Source organism: Mustela lutreola, chromosome 1, assembly GCF_030435805.1.
Source record: "Mustela lutreola isolate mMusLut2 chromosome 1, mMusLut2.pri, whole genome shotgun sequence".
In the NCBI taxonomy this organism is placed as follows: Eukaryota; Metazoa; Chordata; class Mammalia; order Carnivora; family Mustelidae; genus Mustela; species Mustela lutreola.
Window position 1 is genome coordinate 174,951,834 of NC_081290.1, and position 11,455 is coordinate 174,963,288.

The 11,455-nt window shown below is 39.6% G+C and overlaps 1 pseudogene; it reads left to right on the plus strand.

Annotated features, from left to right (window-relative positions):
• Window positions 1-4,652: 4,652 nt before the first annotated feature.
• Window positions 4,653-4,769, plus strand: LOC131822942 (U6 spliceosomal RNA; annotated as a pseudogene).
• The last annotated feature ends 6,686 nt before the right edge of the window (window positions 4,770-11,455 follow it).

Here is an 11,455-nt window from a genome sequence, read left to right on the forward strand (position 1 = left end):
CTCGCTCTCTCTTGCTTGCAAATAGATAGATAGATAGATAGATAGATAGATAGATAATAGACAAAGCAAAATAAAAGCAGATTATGAAAATAAATATAAATATTTTGAAATGAAAACAAGTTCAAAATAAGATAGAGAAGACCTACACAGCTAAAAGTTCATTCAGAAAATCTACTATTAAAGAAGTCAGTATGACACAATGTTAAGATATCAAAAGATTTGAGCATGTACTTTACAGAAAGGGTAATCCAAATGGCCACTCATATATAAAAACTGTTTATCTTTATTATGAATCTGGAATTAAATTAAATTAAATTAAAAATAAATTAAAACCTAGAATGACATACTATTACACACTTACCATATTGGGAAACAGTGAAAATGTCTTGCAAGAATGTGAAGGAATGACAGTGCACATAATAAAAACATATGAGGTAAATTGGACAATATTTAGAAAACTTAAAAATTAAAAAAAAAAATTTGGTCCATTCCTAGAAATACAACATGGAACTAAATGAATATTTTCACCAGGATATGCAAACAGATGATTATAGTTATTTCATTCATAATGGCAGATCAGTAGTGGTATATTTGCACAATGTTACATTAAATAAGAGAGAATATTAACAAACTGGGAGGAGGGGCTAGGTTGTTATCATAAACAGATCTTCTATGGTGCTAATTATGTTCTATTTCTCAAAATCTTTTAGTTAAAAAAGTTTTCAAATTTATATCTAGATAGATAGATAGATAGATAGGTAGATGATAGATAGACAGATATCCCAGAAGCTGCAATGCTAGGCTAAGACCAGGCTTTAAAGGGCTTTTCTATGCTCTACTAAATACTTTAAACCATTCATTATATCATAGCTCAGTGTTCAAATCTCCATTTGTTTCCTCAGTTTCCTAATATTTATCTTAAGGTGACCTGATCCAGACTTTTGATCACCTTTGTCTAAATATTTCTATTTTAACAAAGTCCTTTTGAACACTCAGAGACTAAAACTTAGAAAAATACTCTGTTATCTCACTAGAGTGGAAAATATATAGTTACCCATTAACTAATGATATCCATGTCTACATTAGATCCATGACATTTTTAATTCTTGGGAGCTTTTGGTTAAATGAATTTTTTAAGCTTCCTTTAAATGAAGCTTTAAGCCATCACCACATGAATAAAATTAAAGAACTAAATGAAAACAAGCCAAGTATTTACAGAGTAATAGAATGTGCAGTGGAAAGAGTACAATTCTGAAATCATAAAGCCTAAATTAGTGTGATGCATCTTTACTAGCCATGTAATCATAAACCAGTTATCTAAATGTGTTAGCCTCAGTTTTTCACCCATGAAATGGTGATGATAATACTTATTATGCAGAGTTGTTGTGTGGATGTAATGAAGCATGGAGCATGAGAGTCTCATATTCCATGCTAAAATGATAGCTATTTTTATACTTTTAATAATTCTAATAATAGTAATTAAATTGTTCAAAATGATAATATTCATTTATATTGAGGCATTGTATTGAGGATATATATTCCCTAATTCAATATGAATCTCATTATGAATAATAATTATCATAATAAATATGCTGATTTTTCTTCTTTTTAGGGAAGTATCCTTTCCTGTTGAACATAAAGAAACCTAAGCAAGTCTGTCTTATTCAAGATTTACATGCTGCTTTCTTATGAAACTAGATTATAGAGTTGTATGAAATAGATTCATGCAGTTAAGACATTTATGTTTGGAAAAATGGGTGGTGAGTTTAGTATTTCAAAAGAAGATTTTAAATTTAAACCTTAAAACTTTGCTCTTTCAGCCTTATTTATAGACCATCCTTCATGCTTCATAAGTACTCCTTCATTGTAAACTAATAGTTTTTGTCACAGTGTATATAACTAAAATGGATTTTATATTCTATTATTTCAGAGTTAGTTGCAGTTTCTACTTCCTTACTTCCTTTTTTGAAAAATAGATTAATTCTACAAAAAGTTTTTTCCAGCTTTATTGAAAAATAATCGACATATTATAATTTGTAAATATAAGAAATGGTTTCTTATAACATTGCAAACTTTCAACATTGTGTAAATTTTGTACAATTTGATAAATTGGCATACATCTGTATTGCAATATAATCTACATAAAAATGTTAATACATCTACTATCTCATATAGTTGCCACTGTTTTTTTATGCATGTATGGTAAGGAATTAAGATCTACTCTCTTAGCAACTTTTATGTATATAGTACAGTAGAGATAAACTTCAGAGGTCTTGTGGGTTTTGTTCCAGACCGCCTCAATAAAGTGATTATCTCAATAAACTAAGTCAAATTATTATTATTTTTTTGTTTCCCAGTGCAAATAAAAAATTATGTTTCCCAGTGCATATAAAAAATAAACACTATACTGTACTGTTCAAAAGCATTATGTCTTTAAGGAAAAACAATGTATATACCTTAAGTAAACTAGTTCTGAGTTTTCAGTGGGTCATGATTACTGATCACAGATCACCATAACAAATACAATAATAATGAAAAAACTTGAAATATTGCAAGAATTACCAACATGTGACAGAGAGACACAAAATGAACAAATGTTGTTAGAAAAATGGTGGCAGCAGACCTCTTTTATACAAGAGTGCTATAAACTTTCAACTTGTACGAATGTGATATATGCAAAGTTTAATAAAGGGAAGCACAATAAAAATGTATGTATATATTATTAACTATGATCATCATGCTGTACATTAGATCCCCAGAACTTTTTCATATTATAGTTGCAAGTTTGTACCCTTTGACCACCTTATTCCACCCCAGGTTCACCTCTTGTCAACTCAACTCTAAGTTTCCATTAGTTTGATTTTTCTTCAGATTCTGTATGTAAGGGATATCATAATACATAAATTAAAAATATATATATAAAATCTTTGAAATATTTCCCTTAGTATAATACGTTCAAGATCCATCCATGCTGTTGTAAATGGCAGTATTTCTTAATTTTTCATGGTTAAGTAGTATTCCATAGTATATATTTACCATACTTATTTTGTTCATTCATCCATTAATGGATACTGAAGTTATTTCCATCTCTTGCTTAGAGTTAATAATTTTATAATGAACATAAGAGTGCAGATATGTCTTCGAATAGTGACTTCTTTTCCTTTAGATATATACCTAGAGGTGGGATTACTGAATCATATGGTAATTTTACTTTTAATAATATGAATAATCTCCACACTGTTTTCCATACAAATTTATATCCCTATCACTGTGCATAAGTTCCCCATTTTCCCCAATATTTACCAAAATTTGTTAGTTATAATTTTTAGTAGTATATATTCTAATAGGTAGTAATATCTTGTTGTGTTTTTCAGAGGTAAACAACAACAACAACAACATAATGACTTTGCCCTGAGTTTTTACGTTGAGCACTTTTTAATGCTCCTGTTGGTCATTTATATAACTTTTTTGAAAAAAAAGTCTATTGAGATCCTTTTGCTATTTTTTTAATTATATATTTTTTTCTATTTGTATCTGTTGGTTATTCACCTCTTTTCAGATATAAGATTTGTAAGTATTTTCTTCCATTCTGTGGATTGTGTTTTCATTCCCCCTTTTTTTGGCAATGCAGAAACTTTAGTTTGATGTAATACCATTTATTTATTTTTGCTTCTTTTGCTTGTGTTTTTGGCCTGGTATCCAAAAAACTATTGGCAAGACCAATGTCAAGGAGAATTTTTCCTATGTTTTCCTTTAGGAAATTTAGTTTCATGCATCACATTTAAGTCTTTAATCTATTTCAAGTTAAGATTGATGAGTGATATAAGGTTCCAGTTTCATGCTGGTTTATGTGACTATTCAGTTTTAAATATCACTTATTGAACAGACTATCTTTACCCATTATATATGTTGGCCCCTGTCAAATATTAGGTGACTGTATGAAAGGATTTATTTCTGGCCTCTCAATTCTGTTCTACTTGTTTATTGGTCTATTTTTATGCCAGTATACTTTATTGTTTTGAGCATGAGGGCTTTGTAGTATAGTTTCAAATCAAGAAGTGTAATTTCGCTTCTTCATTCTTTCTCAGAACTGCTTTAATTAATTTGTTGTCTTTTATGGTCTCATATAAACTTTAGGATTCTTTACTTACTTCTGTAAAAAAAAATATTGGATATTTTTTAAAGATTATTTATTTATTTATTTATTTGACAGAGAGAGATGACAAGCAGGCAGAGAGGCAGGCAGAGAGAGAAGAGGTAGCAGCTTCCTGCTGAGCTGAGAGCCTGATGCAGGGCTCGATCCCAGGACCCTGGGATCATGACCTGAGCCGAAGGCAGCGGCGTAACCCACTGAGCCACCCAGGCGCCCCTAACATTGGATTTTTTATAGGAATTGAATTTACAGATGGTTTTTGGTAGTATGGACATTTTAACAATGTTAATTCTTACCATTCATAAATATGAGCTATCTTTCCATTTATGTCTCCTTCAATTTCCTTATCAATGTCATAGTTTATGGGGTACAGATCTTTCATCTTCTTAGTTAAATCTTTTCCTAAGTATTTTATTATTTTTGATGCTATTGTGAATTAGATTGTTCTGTTTATTTTTTCAGATAGTTCATCATTAGAGTGTTAAAATGCTCCTGTCTTGTGCTTACTTTGGCAGCACATATACTTAAACTGGAATGATGCAGAGAAGATTAGCGTGATCACTGAGCAAGGATGACATGAAAACTATTTAAAAAAACGAAACAAAACAAAATTCTTGTCTTTTATATATTGATCTTGTATTTGGCAGCTTTATTAAATTTGTTTATTCAAAATTTTTTGTGAAGTTTTTAGGATTTTTTTACATGTAAGTTCATGTTATCCAAAAAAAGAAAATTTTATTTCTTCCTTTTTTTCTTTTGGAGTCTTTTATTTCTTTGTGTTCCTTGTTTCTCTGGCTAGGACATCCAATACTATGTCAAATGAGAGTAGTGAAAGTGGACACAATTGTCTTTTTTCTGATCTTTAAGGGGAAAACATTCAAACTTTTTTGATTGAATATGAGATTAGCTCTAGGCTTGCAATATGTGTTTTTTCCTTAATGGATTTTTTAAATTATTTTTAAAAATTTTTATAAACGTTTTTATCCCTAGGCGTACAGGTCTGTGAATCACCAGGTTTACACATTTCACAGCACTCACCATCACTCACCATAGCACCTGCCCTCCCCAATGTCCATATGCCCACCATCCTCTCCCAACACACCTCCCCCCAGCAACCCTCAGTCTGTTTTTTGAGATTCAGTCTTTTATGCTTTGTCTCCCTCCCAATCCCATCTTCTTTTATTTTTCTTTTCGTACGCCCAAAACCGCCTATGTTGCATCTCCCCTTCATCATATCAGGGAGATCATATGATAGTTGTCTTTCTCAGATTGATTTATTTCGCCAAGCATAATACCCTCTAGTTCCATCCTTGTCATCACAAATAGCAGGATTTCATTTCTTTTGATGGCTGCACAGTATCCCATTGTACATATATACCACATCTTATTTATTGATTGATCTGTTGAAGGACATTTAGGTTCTTTCCATAGTTTAACTATTGTGGACATTGCTGCTATAAACATTTGGGTGCATGTGCCCCTTCAGAATGCCACGTTTGTATCTTTAGGGTATATATCCAGTACTACAATCTCTGGTCATAGGGTAGTTCTATTTTCAGCTTTTTGAGGCACCTCCACGCTGTTTTCCAGAGTGGTTCCACCTGCTTGCATTCCCACGTACAGTGTAGGAGGGTTGCCCTTTCTCCACATCCTCGCCAGCATCTGTCATTGACTGACTTGTTCATTTTAGCCATTCTGAAAGGTGTGAGGTGGTATCTCATTCTGGTTTTGATTTGTATTTCCCTGATGCCGAGTGATGTGGAGCATTTTTTCATGTGTCTGTTGGCCATTTGGATGTATTCTTTGCAGAAATGTCTGTTCATGTCCTCTGCCCATTTTTTCATTCGATTATTTGTTCTTAGGGTGTTGAGTTAGATAAGCTCTTTATAGATTTTGGATAGATACTGGCCCTTTATCTGGTATGTCATTTGCAAATATCTTCTCCCAGATAACTTCTGACAGTCATCTTTTGGCTTTGTTAACTGTTTCCTTTGCTGTGCAAAAGCTTTTTGATCTGATGAAATCCTAATAGTTCATTCTTGCCCTTGCTTCCCTTGCCTTTGGCGATGTTCCTAGGAAGAAGTTGCTGCTGCTGAGGTCAAAGAGGTTGCTACCTGTTCTCTCCTCAAGGATTTTGATGGATTCCTTTCTCACATTATGCTTCTTCATCCATTTCCAGTCTATTTTCATGTATGGTATAAGGAAATGGTCCAATTTCATTTTTCTGCATGTGGCTGTTCAATTTTCCCAACACCATTTGTTGAAGAGGCTGTCTCTTTTCCATAGGACATTCCTTCCTGCTTTGTTGATTATTAGTTGACCATAGAGTTGAAGGTGTATTTCTGGGCTCTCTATTCTGTTCCATTGATCTATGTCTGTTTTGGGGACAGTTCCCTACTATCTTGATGATGACAACTTTGTAATAGAGCTTGAAGACTGGAATTGTGATGCCAACAACTTTGGCTTTCTTTTTCAATATTCCTCTGGCTATTCGAGGTATTTTCTGGTTCCATATAGATTTTAGGATGATTTGTCCCATTTCCTTGAAAAAAATGGATACGATTTTGATAGGGATTGCATTAAATGTGTAGATTGCTTTAGGTAGCATAGACATTTTCACAATATTTGTTCTTCCAATCCAGGAGCATGGAACATTTTTCCATTTCCTTGTGTCTTCTTCAATTTCTTTCATGAGTACTTTAGAGTTTTCTGAGTATAGATTCTTTGTTAGGTTTATTCCTAGGTATCTTAGGGTTTTGGGTGCAATTGTAAATGGGATTCACTCCTTAATTTCTATTTCTTCAGTCTTGTTGGTATAAAAAAATGCAACCAATTTCTGTTCATTGATTTATATCCTGACACTTTACAGCATTTCTATACAAGTTATAGCAGATTTGGAGTGGAGTCCTTTAAGTTTTCCACATACAGTATCATATCATCTGCAAACAGGGATAGTTTGACTTCTCTTCTGCCAATTTGGCAAAATTTGGATGCCTTTAATTTCTTTTTGTTGTCTGATTGCTGAGGCTAGGACTTCTAGTACGATTTTGATTAGCAGTGGTGATAACGGACATCCCTGCCATGTTCCTGACCTCAGCGGAAAACTATTCAGTTTTTCTCCATTGAGAATGATATTTGCAGTGGGTTTTTCATAGATGGCTTTGATAATATTGATAATATGTGCCCTCTATCCCTGCAGTTTGAAGAGTTTTAATCAGGAAGGGATACTGCACTTTGCCAAATGCTTTTTCAGCATCTATGGAGAGTATCATATGTTTTATTGATGTGTTGTATCACACTGATTGATTTGCAAATGTTGAACCAACCTTGTAGCCCTGGAATAAATCCCAGTTGGTCGTGGTGAATAATCCTTTTAATGTACTGTTGAGTCCAATTGGCTAGTATTTTGGTGAGAATTTTCGCATCTGTGTTCATCAAGGATATTGGTCTGTAGTTCACATTTTTTATGGGAACCTTGTCTGGTTTTGGGATCAAGGTGATGCTGGCCTCAGAAAAAAACAGTTTGGGAGTTTTCCTTCCATTTCTATTTTTTTGGAACAGTATCATGAAAATAGGAATTAATTCTTCTTTAAATGTTTGGTAGAATTATCCTGGGAAGCCATCTGGCCCAGGGCTTTTGTTTGTTTGGAGATTTTTGATGACTGTTTCAATCTCCATACTGGTTATGGGTCTGTTCAGGTTTTCTATTTCTTCCTGGTTCAGTTGTGGTAGTTTATATGTCTCTAGGAATGTATCCATTTCTTCCAGATTGTTGAATTTGTTGGCGTAGAGTTGCTCATAGTATGTTCTTATAATTGTTTGTATTTCTTTGGTGTTGGTTGTGATCTCTCCTCTTTCATTCATGATTTTATTTATTTGGGTTCTTTCTCTTTTCTTTTTGATAAGTCTGGAAAGGGGTTTATCAATCTTATTAATTCTTTCAAAGAACCAGCTCCTAGTTTGGTTGATTTGTTCTATTGTTTTTTTGTTGTTGTTGGTGGTGGTTTTTTGTGGTTTTTGTTTGTTTGTTTGTTTGTTTCTATTTTATTGATTTCTGCTCTGATCTTTATTATTCCTCTTTTCCTGCTGGGTTTAGGCTTTCTTTGCTGCTCTTTCTCCAACTCCTTTAGGTGTAGCGTTATGTTGTGTATTTGAGATCTGAGAGAGAAGCGTGGTTGCACACGTCTGTCACTGCACTCCCGAGGAGAACGTCTGGGGAGGGCGCAGCACGCCTCCCCAGAGAAGAGAAGGAGCCGTTGGCCTTGTGGTCGGGAAAAGGACGGGAAGCAGGGTAGCCTGCCATGGCAGGAACAGCAGGCCGGTGGCAAGACAAGTGTCACCGGCCATCTGTGCGGAGAGACAAAGCCTGGTTCCTAAGGAGACATGAGGGGACGACTAGGGCAGGGACGCGTGCTCCACTCTGAGGAAGGAGTCTGGGCAGAAGGCAGGCCTGTCCTGTGCCTCTGGTTCCAAGGGGACAGCATCACCTTGACCACCTGTCCGTAGGGCAGACTTAGGCTAGCTACAAGGTGCCATACCCGGAACGCGCAGAAACAGCTCCCTCGAGAAACGGGCAGTCACATGCATTATTCCTCCAACATGTGACAGCGTTTTCGGTGGCAGGGGGTTTGCGGGGGAAGGAGTGGGGACAATCCCCAAAGCTACCCATTACAGTGAACGGGCAGTGTGCAGGGATCCTATCACCTCTCCTTTCCTGTGGGGAAAGCACTGGCCTTGTCCGCAAGTACGCCTGAGGTCCAGTTCCAAAGGCCAAGCGTTGCCTACACCGGGAGATTGTAGTGTGCATAGAGTGCCATCTTGGGCCACGCACACTGCTGCAGGGTTGTGACTGTGTCAGCTGAGTTCGCCATAGCACGGTGAACCCCGGGCGTGAACTTGGAGCCCCGGAAAGCAAGTCCCAAGAGACACCAGCTCTCCCTCCCTGCCGCGACAGAGTGAACACCCAAAGCCTTTCTGAGGAAGGAGCGGCGAAGTGCCGTTCTTGCCAAGCTGAAAACCTCTGAGAAAGCATAGCAGTCGCTGGGAAATCAGAGTCGGTTCTGTGGGCTGTTCTTGTTGCTTGCCTTAGCCTAGTATTCGCAGCACTATGGGAGAATCCCGCATAGAGCGAAAGCCTCTTTGCCCTGGCATCGCCTCTGGGAAAGCACAGCATTCTTTGGGAAATCAGAGTCAGGGCTGAGGGATTCTCCTGTTGCCTGAGCTGGTTTTCTCAGCCCTGTATAATAAACCCGCATGGAGCGAAATCCTCTATGCCTCGGCATCCCCTCTGCCTGAGAGAGAAGCGCGCTTGCGCCTGTGGAAAGAGCCTTAAGGAAAGGGACACGTTTTGCACTGTGCTCCCCAGGAGCATATCTGTGGAATGTGCGGCACGCGGCCCGTGGAGAAGAGCAGGAGACGTTGGCCTTTTGGTCTGGAAACGGTTACGAAGCAGGAAAGCCGGCCCTAACAGGCACAGCGGCAGGTGGTAATACAAGTGTCACCGGCTCCCAGTGCAGAGAGACGGAAGCCTGGCTGCTAAGTAGACAGGAGGGGATGAGTATGGCAGGGCGCGTGCTCCACTCTTCGGAAGGAGTCTGGGTAGAAAGAATGCCTGTCCTGAGCCTCTGGGCCCAAGGAGACAGCAGCTCCTTGGCCACCTGTCCCTGGGGCATACATGCTCTAGCCACCAGGCGCCTACGCTGAACTCGCAGCAACAGCTCCCTGAAATAACAGGGAGTCAGATGCTGACTTCCTCCATGATGTGGAAGCTTGGAGTTGGCACGGGGTTAAAGGGAAGGAGTGGGGACCGTCCCGAAAGCTCCCTATTCCGTGGAAAGGCGGTGTGCAGGGATCCTGTCACCTCTCCTTTCCTGTGGGGAAAGCACTGGGCTAGTCCGCGAGTCCGCCTGAGCGCCAGAGTAAAAGGCCAAGCGATGCCTACACTGGGAGATGGTAGTGTGCATAGAGTGCCATCCTAGGCTACGCAAGCTACTGCAGCGTTGTCGCTGTGTCTACTTAATTCGGCCTGGCAGGGTGAACCCAGGACTCGAATATGGAGCCCGGGAAAGCAAGGCCCAAGAGGCACCAACTCTCCCGCAACTCTTCTTCCCTGACGCGACTGAAGCCTTGCTGAGGAAGCAGCAGCGAAGTGCTGTTCGCTCCAAACCAAAGCCTCTGTGAAAGCACCGCCTTCGCTAAGAAATGTTCTGCGGGATGCTGCTGCTTGCCTGAGTCCAGTCTCGCGGTTGGAGAAACCCGCATACAAAGAAAGCCTCTTTGCCTGGGCATCTCCCATGGGAAAGCACAGCGTTCCTTGGGATTTCAGAGTTGGGTTTGGGGATGCTGCTGCTGCTTGCCTGAGCTAGTCTCCGCAGCTCAGTGGAAGATACCTGCATGGAGCGAAATGCCCTTTGCCCTAGCATCCCCTCTGCCTGAGAGAGAAGCCAAGTGTGGGGAAGGCGCAGGACGCCGCCCACGGAGAAGAGAAGGAGCCATTGGCCTTGGGGTCCGGTAACGCACGGGAAGCAGGATAGCCTGCCGTGGCACGAACAGCAGGCCGGTGGCAAGACAAGTGTCACCAGCTCCCTGTGCGGAGAGATGGAAGCCTGGCTGCTAAGGAGACATGAGGGGACGCCTAGGGCAGAGGTGAAGGCACTGGCCTAGACCCCGAGTCTGCCTGAGCGCCAGAGCAAAAGGCAAAGCCTTACCTACCCCAGGAGATGGTAATAGGCATAGAGTGCCATGCTAAGACACACATCCTGCGGCAGGGTTGTGACTGTGTCAGCTGAGTTTGGCATAGCACGGTGAATCCTGGGCGTGAACTTGGAGCCCGGGTAAGCAAGTCCAAGAGACAGCAGCTATCACGCGGCTCTTCTACCCTGCCGCGACAGAGTGAACACCCAAAGCTTTTCTGAGGAAGCAGCGGCGAAGTGCCGTTCGTGCCAAGCTGAGAACATCTGCGAAAGCATAGCAGTCACTGGGAAATCAGAGTCGGTTTTGTGGGCTGCTTTTGTTGCTTGCCTTAGCCTAGTATTTGCAGCACTATGGGAGAATCCCGCATAGAGCGAAAACCTCTATGCCCTTGCATCCCCTTTGGGAAAGCACAGCATTCTTTTGGAAATCACAGTCGGGTCTGAGGAATTCTCCTGTTGCCTGAGCTGGTCTTCTCAGCCTGTGTAATAAACCCACATGGAGCGTAATCCTCTATGCCTCGGCATCCACTCTGCCTGAGGGAGAAGCGCGCTTGCGCCTGTGGAAGGAGCCTAAAGGAAAGGGATACGTTTTGCACTGCGCTCCCCAGGA